General features: G+C 42.4%; 1 non-coding gene across 1 annotated transcript; it reads left to right on the forward strand.

The window, feature by feature from the left end:
• Positions 1-15551: 15551 nt before the first annotated feature.
• On the forward strand, positions 15552-15625 carry trnai-aau (transfer RNA isoleucine (anticodon AAU)). The gene has a single exon. It is a non-coding gene; the product is annotated as a tRNA-Ile (tRNA).
• The last annotated feature ends 2194 nt before the right edge of the window (positions 15626-17819 follow it).

Raw genomic sequence — 17819 nt, forward strand, 5'->3', positions numbered from 1 at the left:
TACTGTGTTTACCCCAGTCCAACGCCGGCATCTCCACGTCTTGTTTAAAATGGGCCAGCCAGGTCTGGCAGTGGACGGTTGAAGCACTTGTCCAACATACCCTTTCAAGTCTGCATCCCACGGACTTGAGAGAGCAGTGATGAAAACAATATCAGAAAATGACTAGGGAGAGAGTAATGGTATTATTGGGGACTGTGACATCAAAGGTGAAGGTATGGGGGGAAAAAATCAATGATCTAAATTTTATGGGGCCTGCGGGAATGGTCTGGGAGGTGTATGTGGGGAAATTGAGAGGAATCTGGATAGTGAGTGATGAAGAAAGTGAGCCGAGATGGCCTTATCTAATTGATATGATGCATTAGTAAGACCAGGTGAGGTGGCTATGTATATGGATTGCGGAGTTTATTTGGGAAAGATTTAGGGAATTTTGGAGGGTAGTGAACTCAGAGGAGAGAGGTGAGAAGAAGATGGAGTTATGCTCTTCAAAGCCATAAAGTAGTTAAAATTATTGTCTGAATATAAATGAGAAAATGGCCGCACTAAAGTTATGGAAGACAGGCAACACCTATGGAACTATCCCAGAAGAAACAGAATTGTCATTGGAGTGGTTTATTTTTGGAAATTTCTTTCATAAATGGCTCAGCCTTTCATAAGCTATGGCAACAAGTGTTTGTGTTGTGAAGGTCTCTTGTAAACAAAAGTCCAAGTGTACAGAGCAGTTGTCATCACACTCCTTCCTGTATTTCAGTGAGACCTAGACTGTGTATTAGCAACGAGTGCTCGAGAAACTCATCAGCGATGCAGTTTCCTCTGAATTTAACGTGTGGACCATTGAACCCATACCAGTGTCCTTCTCAAAACCAGCTCCAAAAGTATTCAGGCAAAACTGTAAAATTAACTTTGGACTGGATACTTTTATCTGGATGGATGAAACCATATTTGCAATATATAGTGTTTTTAAGGTTTAGCTTTTTGGGATATTTTATGACATGAGGTTCAGGAAGACCTTGCATAGCTCTTTAGGCTGATTCCTAGATTCAGAGGAGTGAGATATGAGAAGGGTGCAGAAACTTGAAAAGAAGGCAAGGTGTTCATTGAGGGTGTTCAAGATGGAAAATTTAGATTTGGAAAATTAATTGCTTTTTGCATTCAATAGCAGGACAATGGTTTCAGACTAGTAAGAGACACAGTTATGATGGGTATGGGCCAGTTCAGATAAGCTCTGAACCTTTGGTTAGAGCTGTGAACAGGAATGTGAAATTAAATAATTACATTCCACAATGGTAGTGGGAGAGGCAAAAAAAGAGATGCTGCTGTTTTACTGAATGGATAAACAAATGGACCGAGGGCTTTCCTCATCTATTTGAGGCAATTGAATGTCACTCAAGTCTGTCCCACTGGTATATTAAAGTGCACTTGCAGTTCACTTACAACGCATGGAAAGAAATCACATAGCTTAACGTCTGACTAATTTTGGTTACACAGCAGTGATTGCAGATTCCAGAAATACTAACTAATGTTTCAATAACACCATGGATTACTCAGAAGACAATCTACGTAGCTCCCTACATGAACCCTTACATTGATACTCCTGCTGCCCTCCTAGGGATGCAATGAAGCATTTTCTCAATTCTGTTTGTATTTTGCCTGTCCCATTAACCTGTTTCATTTGATGGTTCCCTTGCCAGCTGTTGAAGAGGGAGGGCAGGGTAATATGTTTGAAATGAGAAGCCACTAGTCACAGTGTGAGGTCATAGCAGCTTAGTTTGAAAAGGGCCTTCTGAAATGTGGATAAACCACACAGGTAGGTCATTGACCTTGCTATAATTTACCACTCTTGGTATGCCTGATGGTGTATTGAATGCCAAAAGCATTCCATAGAACTTAAGAATCATCAACATTTATTAAAAAAAGTGTTTTTCGGGGGCGACTGAAGTCTTGATTTACATTTTGCTGCGTTCAGTGCAAGAGTTATGGCCCTCGGGATTATCCATAACTATTGGGGGCGGGGTGGGAGGGGGGGGGGGTGAGGTGGTGGAGGAGAAAAAGTGTTTTGTAAGGAAAGATGAGCAAAATATTGTATATGAGGTCCTGACTGCAGCCAAACCTTTATCCTTATGTTATGCTGCAGGGCCTAGTTAAGTAATTTAGAGAGTTTGAGATTTTCATACCAGTGGGGTGTGCTGCATGTCAGTGGATTGATACTAAAACTAATTGAAGCAGACTATTTCCCCGCTCCCTGCTGAAGTAATTTCCTTCCATATAATGCTTCTGCACCAAGGAGCCAATGGGACAGAATTACAATTAATACACACAAGAATTGGTGTTTAATTCACTTTTTAGGAACTTAAAACAGTTCATTTGTAACTGTTTAAGATACTCAAAAATGAATGAATATTTGTAACATAGTCCACAGGCTACAACTTGTGATCCAACTGAGAGCCTAGAATTTGGAGCATTGGTTTGACTGCTCACAGTGAATATAAAACAATGTAGCACCGATATCAAATTGTGATTGTATGGCAAAGGTTTTAAATTTTACTGCTTATTTTAAAACTTCTGATATTTGCATTAAAGTGTAAGCCACTTTAAAATTAACTGTGTTGATATGACACTGTGATCTGAGAACCATAAGGTGACAGGCTGATGCTTAGAGAAAATGTTATACCAGTACCTGCGAGCAGAGAGCAGAGTTAAGTGAATTTCTCGACCTGACCTGTATCCAGATGGTGTCAAATTTAAAGATTTGTGCCAAGCTGCAGAAAGAAAAAAGCTGCAGGGCGGCACGGTAGCACAGTGGTTAGCACTGCTGCTTCACAGCTCCAGGGACCTGGGTTCGATTCCCGGCTTGGGTCACTGTCTGTGTGGAGTTTGCACATTCTCCTCGTGTCTGCGTGGGTTTCCTCCGGGTGCTCCGGTTTCCTCCCACAGTCCAAAGATGTGCGGGTTAGGTTGATTGGCCATGCTAAAAATTGCCCTTAGTGTCCTGAGATGCGTAGGTTAGAGGGATTAGTGGGTAAAATATGTAGGGATATGGGGGTAGGGCCTGGGTGGGATTGTGGTCGGTGCAGACTCGATGGGCCGAATGGCCTCTTTCTGTACTGTAGGGTTTCTATGATTTCTATGAAAATATAAACTGCATCTTGTAGTCATTAAGAGCCAATTTATCTCTTGCATGTTTGCGAACAAAATACTGAAATTGTAGGTTTGGGAATGCACAATCTGATTTCTGAGACTGTTTCCAAAATAGCAACCCACCAGGATGTATGTAAAATCAGAGGAATCCGGATAAAGGCCCGCTGCATAAAGCAGAGGAGGCCATTTAACCATTATACTTTCAGTTGGTCCTTTCCACTATTTCTCATTCCTTTTCCGTTTTTTCAAATATTTCTTCACATTCCTTTGACAAATTTCATAATATTTTTGTAAGTTCCACAAATATCTGCACAGAAACATTCTCCTAAACTCGCATTCCGTTCATTTAATGAAACATTGATCATGTCAGCTCTCAACTCGCCAACCAATGACAAATAGTTTTCAAATTTTTATCAAAAGTTCTCAATTTTGAAGATATGTCTGATCTCGTACAATAATGAATAGAGCCTGGCTTTCCTTGGTCTCTCGTCTCGAGTATCATCTTAGTAAACCTCTTCTGCATCTTCTTTGCAACCTTGACATCTTTCCTAAAATAAGATTCCATGCTTGAATTGCGTCCAAACTATTGATTTACACAGGTTTTGTATTACCTTTCTCTTTGCACTCTATAAGACCTAGAATCGGATTTGCTTTTTACAGCTTTTATAAATACGAACCTCATGCTCTGCTCCTCCACTAATTTTTAAAAATATTATTATTACCATTGGACAACACGGCACAGTGGTTAGCACTGCTGCCTCACAGTGCCAGGGACCTAGGTTCAATTCCGGCCTTGGGTGACTGCAAACTCTACACAGACGTTCTCCCTGTGTCTGCGTGGGTTTTCTCTGGGTGCTCTGGTTTCCTCCCACACTCCAAAGCTGTGTAGGTTAGGTTGACTGGCTATGCTAAATTGCCCCTTAGTGTCAGGGGGATTAGCAGGGTAAATAAGCAGGGGATAGGGTCTGGGTGGGATTGTTGTCAGTGCAGGCTCGATGGGCTGAATGGCCTCCTTCCGCACTGTAGAGATTCTATGATAAAGTGTATGGACTCTTCCCCAATAATGTACTACCTCTCCTTTCCCAACAACACCACTTTTATTTGCCCAATCCACTCGCTCTCCTTAATTGTAACATTCCTGTTCATAGCTAACTATTCTCTATTTTGGCATTTTGACCATATTCTTTATGCAACGGGCCTTTATCCTGATCCCTAGGGGACAGCAGTGTTTATAACCTTTTGTTTTACCAATGCACACTGGCTGTGCTTAATTAACCCACGTCTTACTGGATGATTACCCTGTGCCATGCTCTTTAAAAGCTTATCCACTAATGATGTTAATTTAACTAGTCATTAGTTGTTTGGCTTATCCCTTTCCACTTTCTGACCAGAGAAAGAAAAATTAAGATTTGCATTTATATTGTGCCTTTCAAGACCTAAGGCGGTCCCAAGTGCCTTGCAGACAATGATGTGCTTTTAGAAGTATAGTCACTAATGTAGTGCTGGAAAGATTAGTTGGCAGCTCTCCTGTTCCCCATAACTTCCATATTTAAAGATGTTTAAAAGATTGTGGGCAACCATTGCTGGTTTCTCCCTTATGTCTCTCAGCATTTTAGTAGACGTGTGATCATGATTTAGTGCCCTTTCTGCTGAGTTTCACCAATTTCTTTAAGTACTACATTGTTACCCTACCTGATTGAGCCACCTCATCCTTTTCTTTACCACTCTCCTCCCCCCCCCCCCCCATTCCCATTGTCATTACACTTGGTGAAAACTGAGGCAAAGGATTCATGTAGCATCTCTGTTATTTCCATCTCTTATTAGTCCTACATTAGAGCCATAGAATCCATACAGTGTAGAAGGAGGCCATTCAGCTCATTGAGTCTGCATCGACTCTCTGAAAGAGCCTGTAACTCTGCGCATTTACTGTGGCTAATTCCCCCTAACCTGCACATCTTGGAACACTAAGGGGCAATTTAGCATGGCCAATCCACCTAACCCGTACATCTTTGGACTGGGAGGAAACTGGAGCGCCCGAAGGAAACCCATGCAGACATGGGAGATTATGCAAACTCCACAGTCACCCAAGGCAGAATCAAACCCAGGTGCCTGGCACTGAGAGGCAGCAGTGTTAACCACTGTACTGCTTTGTTATTTTTGTTATATTATTGACCTTTTTCACACAGCATAAGTTGTTCTCCCTGAGGTCTTTGGTCCTGGTCTTGCTTTGGCAAACTTATTCACACCTGCCCAGAATTTCCCAAAATCTAAACCTTTCTCTCCTTAGCCATTTCCAGCCAAACATTTATTTTCCTAGATTGGGGCATGGGGCAGTACAATTGCTTTCCGTTCTTTTCCCATTCACTGTCTGCATTGTGTTGTTCCTTCTCTTCTTTCCTTATACCTTCCTGTCCTCTTCCCATTATTGTTTGCTAACCATCTAGTCCTCCTACACTACATAACCTGAATATTGCAATTGAATGTGACTGCTTGTGCACAATGCCATGGGAGATGAAATAATATATTAACATTTATATGTCCTGTCATGTCAACATTCTTTATGAATATTTCAACAGGAGTTGTCCCCATTGCGATCTTACATCTTGTATTGCATGCTCAGTCAATCTTTAATAGGATGTTCCCATTGTAATGGCCTGTGATAATCCTGTACTTGCAGAATACCTTTCCATCTGCATGCAGGTATTAAATGAAACTTAAAATGTGCCTTTGGCTATTTTTCTTGTCTGGATTTGGGTATCTTCTCTTATGGAAAAGATGGCTTTCCTTTCTATGAATGTGTTCCTTTTTTGGGGGGAAAAATCCATGGGTAGCATTGGAAATGATGTGGAGATGCCGGCGTTAGACTGGGGTAAACACAGTAAGAGTTTTAACAACACCAGGTTAAAGTCCAAAAGGTATATTTGGTAGCAAATGCCATTAGCTTTCGGAGCGCTGCCCCTTCGTCAGATGGAGTGGAAATCTGCTCTCAAACAGGGCCCAGAGACACAAAATCAAGTTACAGAATACTGATGCATTGTGTAAATGCATTGTGAAATATCAGTATTCTGTAACTTGATGTTAAAACTCTTATAGCATTGGAAAGCCAGCATTTATTGCTCATCTCCAAATACTCTGAGGGAATTGAGTTAATCACGGTGTGTGGTTGGAGTCACCGGGTGTGTGTGGCAGGTGGCCTTTTCCTCCCCATTCCCCTCCACCATTTGGCACCAAAAAGAGTCCATCTACGTTAACGTCACCTGAATAATAATGTTTATTTTAAGTCCCCATGTACAATGGCATGGAAGACTAACTAGTATTTGAGATCAGTATCAAAAACAGGAAATGCTGGAAAGTCTCAACAGGTCTGACAACATCTGTGGAGAGAGAATAAAGCCAATGTTTCGAGTCTGGATGACTCTTTGTCAGAGCTCTGTCAGACCTGCTGAGATTTTCCAGCATTTTCTGTTTTTGTTTCAGATTCCAGCACCCGCAGTAATTTGCTTTTATTTTAAATCAGTATGTCCCTTTGAACATATCGTATGGACTTTTCCATTCCCATATTTTCATATTGCCTCTAGGTGTGGCTGCAATAGGAATTTCTCATTGAGTGCAATGAATCTTCCCCTTCCCATTAAAAATACTTGATCAAGTTTGCATGTGATTGCAGGGTTTTAGCCACCAGGTGGCGCTTTGACATCATTTATTTCATCTAATATTTTTCTTTGGAGCTGAAAATTCTCGACCAAGAATTTTCAGAAGCCCATCATATGGGATTTCTGCCACTAGCCCACATGATCCTACTAGTTAGTATCAGTCTATTTGTGTTAGGGAAGGGATTGAGAGTGAAGATCTTAATAACAGTGGTTCTCCACTGTTGGATGAAGACCCAATGTTTTGGGAAGCTGCAGTAGAGATGTTGGCAAAGATAAGGCAAGAAACGAGGGGTTAAGTCAGTTTGATAATGTGGCTCGGGTGGCCAGTGACCTACACATGGCAATGTTTTAATGACATCACCATTCTGGCCAAGGTTGGTGAAGATGAAAGTGTCCATGTAAATGCTGTAATAATAGTGGAAGTATGACTAGTGAAGAATAACAGTAAGCTCGTTTAATGGAGCCAAATGCTCAACAAAAGTATTATAGATTTTGTTTTAATGGCATTGAGCCACAAAAGGGGATAATGGGATAGATGACCAAATGCTTGGCCAGAGGCAAATTTAGGGAACATGTAAAAGTAAACGAGACAGGTGGATAGTTTGGGAAGTGTTATGATCAGGCAGGTGGGAAGTGCTGAGCTAACCAAATCCAAAAGGGAAACTTGACAAGTTATGACAATTTTCAATTCGTATTTTACTCCAAAGCCAGTGTGACTTTAAAAATGATATATGTGTCATGTTTCTTGTGCAGTTCTGTGTATCGGTGCCATTTTGTCTGTACATGGAATCCCTGTTACTCCAGCAGCATAATTGATCTTAATTGCTAAAATGTTTCTTTTAATCTGGACTAAAGCAGGGTTGTTATTTTAGTGTTTTTCTCTGGGGTTTTTCAGAGTGGGACTTGATTAGGTTGATTAACAGATATGGACATATGACAGGGCAGGACTAGGTTTACACAGAGAAATCAAGTCAGTTGCTTTTTGGGAACCGTAGAAAGAAGAAATAGCTTTGAGCCTCTATGAAGTCTGCTAGAAACTAGGTTTATTTCTCTGAAGTTTTGCTGTTTGAGGATATGTCCTTCTCTGAAAACTGCTCTATGGGAGTCAGAAGGCAGGTGTTTTTCTTCATCTGTCCAGATGGGTTAAAAGGCTGGAAATCTAGCATCCACGTGAGCATATCTGTTTTGGTGATAATTGATTCTGAAGTAGGATTCATGTCTATGGGGATATTGCTTAAATTGGAACAATTGAGATGGATTACTGTTAAAAATTATACTTTGTCATATTTAAGTATTTTAATTGGTAAAAGTTATGCTAATTTTTGTTATATTCTAACTGTGGTCTTAAATAAAGTTTGTTTTAGTAAAAGCTTCCAGTGGGTGAATTAAATCATACCTGGAGCGAAACACCTTATGCTCGCCATGCTACTAAAATCAACTTCATAATATATCTTGGAGTTTCTGATCCGGTCCCGAACATCAGGATTTTACATAGTAAATTAAAACATTTCTTAAGAAAAGAAAACGTAAACACACAAGATTACATTTACACAGTGCATGTGTCATCATCAGGAGAGTGGGATTCCCATCCAGTTGCATGCATGTGGGTCTTCCGGGACAAAGGAGAATGGTTTAGGAACCTAAGGGGCTCCATTCCATAAATATGCATTTCTGAATTTGCAGATGATATCAAATTGGGGGAATAGTCAATGCTGAGATGGGCTCCAACAAATTAAAAGGAGACCTTAGCAAACATATTAGAATGGGTGTATAATTGGCTTCCATAAGCAGTGCCATGGATTGCATTTCACCTCCCTGAACTTTCACTTGGCACTCATCTTTGACACAAAAGTTCACAACTATTTGTTAATATATTTTAACACGTTTTCCTATCATCATAATGGGTGGCATGGTGGCACAGTGGTCAGCACTGCTGCATCACAGCACCAGGGACCCGAGTTCAATTCTGGCCTCGGGTCACTGTCTGTGTGGAGTTTGCACATTTCCCCCGTGTCTGCGTGGGTTTCCTCTCGGTGCAGTGGTTTCCTCCCACAGTCCAAAGATGTGTGGGTTAGGTTGGCCATGCTAAATTGACCCTAGTGTCAGGGGATTAGCAGGGTAAATATGAGGGGTTAGGGAATAGGGCCTGGGTGGGATTGTGGTGGGTGCAGACTCAATGGGCCGAATGACCTTCTGTACTGTAGAGATTCTAAGTTAATTGCTTGTGCATGTAGAATTGTTTTAAACAGATCTCCACAACAGGAATAGATTTCCATATTTAGCACCAAAAATATTGCCAAAATACCTAGTTAACTAAATGATGAGAAAATATTTAATTATTGCAGATATTTAAAAAAAATATTTATGTAATTGCATTACCACACACACATCCGAGAATGTTAAACGTAGATGAAAATATCTTGTCTTAAAGCTATGTGGCTCTTTTTCAGGAATTACAATTCACAAATTAATTTGTAGCTTCCACATTTGCTGAAAATGCCACTTGTCTCATGTTTTTGGGCGACACATTTTCCTTTTGTAGATGGTGCAATCTGAAGGTCATGTGACAAAACATAGCTTTATAATGTATTACATTTCCAGTATGTCCTTGTAGTTATCTTTTATGTTTATTAGTGAATTTTCTCTGAGCCTTGTTGCTTAGAGTAAATTGTAGGAGTAAATTGTGTCTTTTGTATTTCACCTTTGTCTTTTTGATGGTGTCACTACGTCCTCTTGTGGTTCTCTCTGGATGTTATGTTTTTATTTCAGTTTTTTTTTGCTTGCGTCTCTCTTTATTTTCTTTTCGCAATTTATTTGCTGTACTTTTGTAGGAGAGACATACATGTGATGTGTTATGCTACATTTTGACTTTCTTTATTGCATCTCTCTCTCCATACTTTCTGGGCTACTTCCACATTATTACTTTGCTACTCTTTACCACCTTTAGTTACCCTTCCTGTTTGTCAGGCTGTTCTGTGGGAAGTAGTACTCAGAGAGGCAGTGATAGTGAAAGGCTAATGAATAGGCTCATTGGTACCGTCTCGCCAGCTGAATCTTCCGGTCCCACCAGAGGTCAATTGTCTTTTGAATGGCTTGCCGCATTTTATTGCCCCAGCCTTGTTGGGGGTTGGGACTGATGGGGGGGAGAGGGGGGGTGTGGAGTTGGGGCTGCCAAGGGGGGAAGGTGGGGGGGGTTCGGGGAGATCGGCGCAGGCTGGGATGGAGGGGGGGAACAAAGCGGCTTGCCTGAGGAGGTCCGGGAGGCCAGCGATCAGGTTTGGAGGAGGGGGGGGGGGGGGGATGCGGAAAGGGAAGTGTTGGGGGGTTGCGGGGCTGGCCAGTAATCCAGAGGCTGGCAATGCGGGGCCGCTGTGTATGTGCCAATCTCCATACTGCCAGATCGGTGCATGTGCAGTAGCCCACTCAGCGCTATGCTGCCGGCTTCTCCAGACGGAATAGGCCCCACCCACCACTTTGCAGAGCGAGTCGCACTAGGGCACTCTGTGATGCACAGAGTGTCAGAGATTCATCCTGGAGATCACACTAAAACAAACAGGGATTTACTCCCATTTTCCCACACGTTGAATTAGAATTTTTTTGAAAATCTTTCAACCACTGCTGACCAGATACAAAAGAAGGTTGCAGTTGTTGGAGGCCAGTCATCACAGCCACAGGACATCACTGCAGGAGTTCATCAGCAAGCACTGTCAGCTGGTGTTGTGAGACTTCTTACCCCAGTCCAATGCCGACATCTCCACATCATGCCTAAGCATCGTCAGCTACTTTGCCAATGACCGTCTCCATGTTATAAGGTTGAGAGTAGAGGCTGGTTAGTGCCCTTTCCAGTGTTCAACTCTAATTACAACTCCTTCTATAATTAAGTGGCCTATGGCAACCCACAGCAGGAACTAGAGAACATACAGGCTTGGGCTGACATGTGGCAGGTATTTGTTCATTTAATATTAATTATAGGCCATTGGTGGACATTGACTATGGGATTAAGAAGTGCTTGTAAATTGCAAGTGTGAGAAATGCTTATAAGTGTGTAAAGATTGGCTCTAGTTCACAGAATTGTTATGTTGCAGAAAAAGGTCATTTGGCCCATCATGTCTACACTGGCTCTCCAAACAAACATGATTTAGTGCCATTCTCCTGCCTTTTCCCCATAAGCCTGCATTGTAGCTTTTTGAGTGATCACCTAATTCCCTCTTGAATACCTCGCTTGAACCTGCCTCCAGCACACACTCAGGCAGTGCATTCCAGACCCCAAGGGCTGTGTGAAAAAGTTACTTTTCAAATCGCGATTGCTTCTTTTGCAAATCATTTTATATCTGTGCCCTTTCTTTCTTGATCCTTTTACGAGTGGGAACAGTTTCTCCCTATCTACTCTCTCCAGCCACCTCATGATTTTGAACATTACTATTAAATCTCTCCTTGGTCTTCTTCTCTCCGAGGAGAATGGTTCTAGTTTCTCCAATTGACTCAAAACTGAAGTTTCTCATCCCTGGAACCATTCTTGTAAATCTCTTCTGCACTCTCTTCAAAACGTTTATGTCATTGCAAAAGCATGGGGCTCATAACTGTACACAATATTCCAGTTGAGAGCTAACTGGTGTCTTGTGTAAGTTCAGCATAACCACCTTGTTCCAGTAGTCTATGACCCGATTAATAAAACCTAGGATTCTGTATGTTTCATTAACTGCTCTCTCCACCTGTCCTGCCACCTTCAATGACTTATGCATAAACATGCCCAGCTCCCTCTGCGCACCCTTTAGAGAGACTGTATAAAATAAAGGGTACATCTTTTTATACCAAAATGTATCACCTCACACTTCTCCACATTGAACTGAATCTTCCAGCAATCTGCCCACTCCACCAACTTGTCCATGCCCTTTTAAAGTTCTACACTGTCCTCTTCACAGTTTACAATGCTTCCAGGTTTTGTATTAACTGCATACCTTGACATTGTCCCCTGCACACCAAGATCTAGATCATTAATTTGTATCAGGAAAAGCAAGGGATCCAACACCGACGCCTCCACTACAAACCTTCCGCCAGCCTGAAAATATCCCTTAACCATTACTCTGTTTCCTATTAATTTTGTATAAATGTTGCTTCTGTCCCTTTTATTTCAGGAGCTATACCTTTTTCCACTGTCTGTTGTGCAGCACTGTATGGAGTGCCTTTTGGAAGTCCATATACACCACATCAACAGTAACTTAGTTAAACATAATTGTCCCTTAAGAAATTCATGCTGCTCTTCCTAATCAACCTACATTTTTCCATGTGATTACTAATTTTATCCCAGATAACTGTTTCTCGAAGCTTTTGCACCATGGATGTTAAACTGACTTGTTTGAAATTGCTCGGCTTATCCATACAACCTTTTTTGGACAAGGGGGAATTTTTGCAATTCTCCAATCCTCTGGCACCTCCCCTGAGTATAGGGAAGACAGAAAGATAATGGCCAGTGCCCCTACAATAACCATTCTCACTTCCATTGATATCATTGGATGCATCTCATCCGGTCCTGGTACTTTGTCAATGGTAGACCAAGTGGTCACGTGAGAGCATGATGATATGCTACAAAAGAGATCATGTATTGAGAGCATGGGAGTTATCCCCAGGAGCATGGGCAGAACATAAGTGTTGAAGTAGCTGGTAAGCTAGTGAATACACCAAACTTGGGAGGTGATGGCGTAGTGGTATTATCGCTGGACTATTAATCTGGAAAATCAGCAAATGTTCTGGGGACCCGGGTTCAAATCCCACAATGGCAGATGATGGAATTTGAGTTCTATTAAAAAAAAATCTGGAATTAAGAATATAATGATAACCATGAAACTGTTGCCGATTGTTGGAAAAATCCAACTGGTTCACTAATGTCCTTCAGGGAAGGAAATTGCCGTCCTTACCTGGTCTGGCCTACATGTGACTTGAGGGCCACAACAATGAGGTTGACTCTCAACTGCCCTCTGAACAGAAGCACCTAGGGATGGGAAATAAGTGCTGGCCAGCCAGCGATGCCCAATGTCCCACGAATGCATAAAACAATCTTTGTTGAAAATCCCTGCTGTCAGTGATTCAGAAAGCCACAACATTTACATGGTGTTAGAAGTTGATAAAATGGCACAAGGAGTTCGCCGCATCAATCTGTTTGTTTTTGATGAAAAATTTGAAGATAGTTGGGAAATGTTTGAGAAGGATTGGCGTATTTACTGTGGTGTGCTGCATTGTCTGACAAGTCAAAAAAAGGTACAGGCCTATACTCTATTAAACTTAGATGGCCCCAAGATCATCAATACATTTGAGTCATTTGTTTTGCGTGTGGAGGACGTAACCTCACCAGTATCCAAAACAGAAAATCAATGAGCAAACAGAACCCCAAGGGACTCCTGCTTGGTTCTTTTACATTGCTTGATGATCACCCATTTCCTTTCTGCCTCCACGCTTTCAAGCTGTGGTGTGACCACCTCTAGGAACATACTATTCACGTAGGTCTCATGCAGATGTGGCACTGTGTCATCAGCTGCCACTCATGCTCCGAAACATGGGGTTCAAGTTTCTGCAGCTGGTAGCACTTCATGTCCATGTGGTCGTCTAGGTTACTAGTAGTAGCCACAACTTCCCACTAATTAAAGAACATGCGTTCCACATGACTGAGCTGCCCTGCCATTTCTTAATTTTACTTCTCTTACATTAACTTTATTTTACTCGGGTTTATTTATATTACTTACTGGCCCTGACTTCCCCTTAATACTGGTGTTTCTTACTCAAATTCAAGGAGGTACTTCTTTAAAAATAGTACACTTTTCTAATTGACAGCTGTTCAAAGACACTCCCTGACAACAGTTTCTTATCCACCAATTAACATACAATTTCCCTGTGATTTTTTTGTTTTTAAACTCGCCTCCGAAGGTTTGTTTCTGCTCAGTTGCTCCTGTTCCCCACTTAGAATAATTCTCATGCATATCATGCCTCTTTCCCCCATGCATTGAATTCCCACATGAACCTAATGTTTTACTCACACAAAAACAGAAAATGCTGGAAAATCTCAGCAGGTCTGACAGCATCTGTGGAGAGAGAATGGAGCCAACGTTTCAAGTCTGGATGACCCTTCGTCAGAGCTGGTTTCAGATTCCAGCATCCGCAGTATTTTGCTTTTATCTTAATTTTTTACTCACTTGGTCGCTGTCTCACTCAGGTGTAGTCGCCTCTCTTCATACGTCCCTTACTGACATCCTTCGCCAATAGCCTTTCTGGAATACAACAGCAATGTCTATCTCAAACAAAAGAAAGCTAGACCAGCTCCCATTATTGGCCATCTTGAGGTGTCACAATTAAAACTTACCTGGACTAGAATTATTAACTTTTACGGGAACAAGACAGAAGCTCTTCCTCAAAGCCAAGTTTCAAGCCATTCGGCCCATCGAGTCTACACCGACCACAATCTCACCCAGGCCCTACCCCCACATATTTACCCACTAATCCCTCTAACCTACACATCCCAGGACTCTAAGGGGCAATTTCTAACCTGGCCAATCAACCTAACCCGCACATCTTTGGACTGTGGGAGGAAACCGGAGCACCCGGAGGGAAACCCACGCAGACACGAGGAGAATGTGCAAACTCCACACAGACAGTGACCCAAGCCAGGAATCGAACCCGGGACCCTGGAGCTGTGAAGCAGCAGTGCTAACCACTGTGTTACCGTGCCGCCCCATTGGTAAATTACCAGCATTGGTAAATGCAATTGCAACAAAATTCGAAAAGCTTTGACACCAATCAAAACAGCAGTTTTCTTGAATGGCGCCCTTGGCACCAAGCCCAGTATCCACTTGCCTGTTGACGTATTTTTAATCTACAGAATGCACTGCAGCAACTCACTAAGGTTACTTTGATAACACCTCTCTCCCTTTCAACCTCCACAACAAAGGAAGACAAGGGAGCCCATCAATTAAAGATTCCTCTAAGTCACACACTCTGCTGACTTGGCTGTATATTGCATATATTCATTGCTGACTGATCAATATCTTGGAGTTTACTGTCTTTTGTAACCATAAGGTACAGCAGTTCAAGGAGAAGGCCCACCACCATCTTCTCAGGACAATTTGAGATGGGCAATAAATGCTGCCTTGCTAGAGTTCATCACATCTGAAAACAGATTAAGGAAAACACTTTTGCACTGGTTACGCATTATGAATATCATATATAGCTTTTATCTCTGACCTGGACTTCCTGGAAGAGTAGGATTGCAGAATTACCCTGTATGTTTCAGCTAGGTTTAACTGATGATTGACACTGGAGCCTGGCTGTTATTTTACTTACCCATTTGTCCACCAGGTGGCACACCTGCAACATCTTCGCGAATTGTTAAATCTGTTTCCAGTAAACTTCACAGATTAACGTTGAGACACACGGTCCGATTATATTTGTTTGCGCACCTGTTTCAGTATTATTCTTCATTTTAAATATCCTGCAGCATACTTAGGAATGACATTTAGACATTGCCGTGGGGCAACTGCGTGCCTGAAGGAAACTAACAGTACTTAAATTTACATCGTTACCAGCAGACACTCCCTCCTCATTCTTCAATGTTAACCTGCTCGTCTGAGTGGGTGGGAAGAACACCATTCCCAGTGAAACTAGCATCTCCTTGTTTTAATATGCAAACCAGGCTCCAATTAAATCACTGCTATTTTACCAACTGGCCTGGGCAACAAACCAGTGATAGGCAGGTCAATATAGCAGAATTAGGCAATTGGCCAGTTAACTCAGTTGGTTGGAGCTTGGTGCTAATAATGCCAAGATCGTGGGTTCAATCCCCATACTGGCCAAATACAATTGTCTATTCCTATGCTGTCCTGCTTGGTGTTATGTTCAATGAAGATCCCATGGCAAAACTGGAGCTGTACTGGAACTGGAAGCAGTAAAGGTGTGAGGTTTTAAAAACATTTCCAAATGGGCTCTGAGGAGCTGGAGTCTATCTGCCATTTATCTGCACCAGGGGATGTTCTGTCAACTGTCCTCCCAAGGGCAACAATAAATGCTGGCCAGCCAGCCACTGACGCCCACGTCCCACGAATGAATGAAAAAAATATGTCCACAATTGACGAGAGGATGAGTACGGAGTGGATTTCTTATAACAAATGAACAAAAGAGTTCAAAGAAAATGTAAAAAAAGCACAATGCATTTTAATGCCCCTATGATTTTTTTCCCCTGGAGTTTCTTGCTATAGTATCTGGGAAGTTAGTTGCTAATCCCAATGAAGACTTCAGGGCAATTCTGGAGGGTGGGTAACCCTGACCTCTTCTGAGACCTCGGAGGACTCTTTTGCAGGTGGTATCAGCACTGCACGTTCTTGTAGCCTTCTCCTGTTTACTTCATTACATTAGACCCATAATCTGAAATGGCTGATCGGACGGTACGCATAAGGCTCATTAGCAATAAGGGAGGCATTAGCTGGATGATTCTCGTATTATACCTGGTCCTGAATCTGTCTGATCATTGAGCAATCTAGAAGTAGACCTAATGATTCCATTTGGATCATGTAGATTCAGGCGGCTGCCTACGTTTTCTCAAACCTTCATCTAAAGTTTGAAGGCCACTTGCTAATGCCTCCTTGTGGAATCGCTAACTGGCCTAGGGACTTCTCAGTTAGAAGTGTAGTGGTTTCTGAACTATCCCATGTCCCAGGTGCTGCAGCATTTGAATCTGTCATAGTTAAGCGGTTCGGGAAGATGGCTCACCATCTCAAGGGCAACTAGAGATGGGCACCAAATTCAGGCCTTGCCACTGATGCCCATGCCACATGAAAGGATTAAAAATCACTGGACTGCATCGCAAACTCACCCACCTGCCTCAGGTCCTCTTGAGATGATTTTAAGAGACTTCGCCTCAGTGAAATCCTCAATCTTTATTAAGCAGAATCTTTGCGATCGGAGTTCTGAGGCTCTGGGACAGGGGCTGGCTGACTTTGTGGCATCTCCACTGTCACCTTCCACTGGCACCTGGTGCTCTAAAGCAGCTGGTGACAACGCTCAGCACCACTGTGTGGAGAGCCTGAATGGAGCGGTAGGGAAGAGAGAATGGGTGAATAAGAGATGAAAGGTAGATGATTGCAGCTGCTGCCCAATTTCAATTTCTTCTCACTTCTTGATCACCTCCTTATTGCAATTTATCAAAGAAGGAATTTAAACTGAATGATGTTAGAAGTTTAGGCTGTCTAGTGGAACTCTTTTCAATATATTGATGCCAATTTCTTGAATGGCTGCTTTTATCTGCAAGACATGATTACTGCAATTTTCCAATGGATCTGACAAACTATAGCGCTTCCTGGTCCACCGCCTCTGACAGTGTCCGCTGCCTTTTTCCCCAGAATCTGCAATTCTTCTTCCTCCAGTGGTGTCAAAGGTTAAATACCAGTGGTCATACGAAGAGCATGATGGGAGATTATGTTTCCTGCATCTAGGCTCTTCAGTCAAGGGAAACAATGAGCTGGATTTAATGTGGGCAACGGCGATCTCGCCCAGCAGTTGGGGAGAATTTGTGGGAAGCCTGCGGCAATTCTGTGGGGGAACTGCATGTTTCTCAGGCTCTCACTCACCTGGTCAGCATTGGGCATCCCCCTAGAGTTTAAGACCACAGTGGCAGAAATCCTAGCTTGGGTTTGCTGTATATAAAACTGTATCGCTTCAAAACCGATGGGTCGGGAATTACGATATTGCTTAAAAAGAGGGAAAGAATCAAAACACCTTTCTGTTTACGTACGGGTGGTGACTTCCAATTTATTCCAGGAAAAAATTGGGCGGAATTTTCCCATCCCGCCCGCCACGGGAATTGTAGTGGGTGGGACACGGACATGCAAAGGTCCATTGACCTCGGGTGGGGTTTTCTAGTCTTGGGGTGAGCATGGCCGGACAAACCCGCCCATTGACTTTTGACACCTTGAAGTAGAGAGCTCTCCTTTTTACTATCTCCGCTAGGGCTGCTGCTCCCGTTTGTACTCCTTGCTCCAGTATTGTCATGTC

This window comes from Mustelus asterias, chromosome 14 (genome assembly GCF_964213995.1).
Source record: "Mustelus asterias chromosome 14, sMusAst1.hap1.1, whole genome shotgun sequence".
NCBI classification, from domain to species: Eukaryota; Metazoa; Chordata; class Chondrichthyes; order Carcharhiniformes; family Triakidae; genus Mustelus; species Mustelus asterias.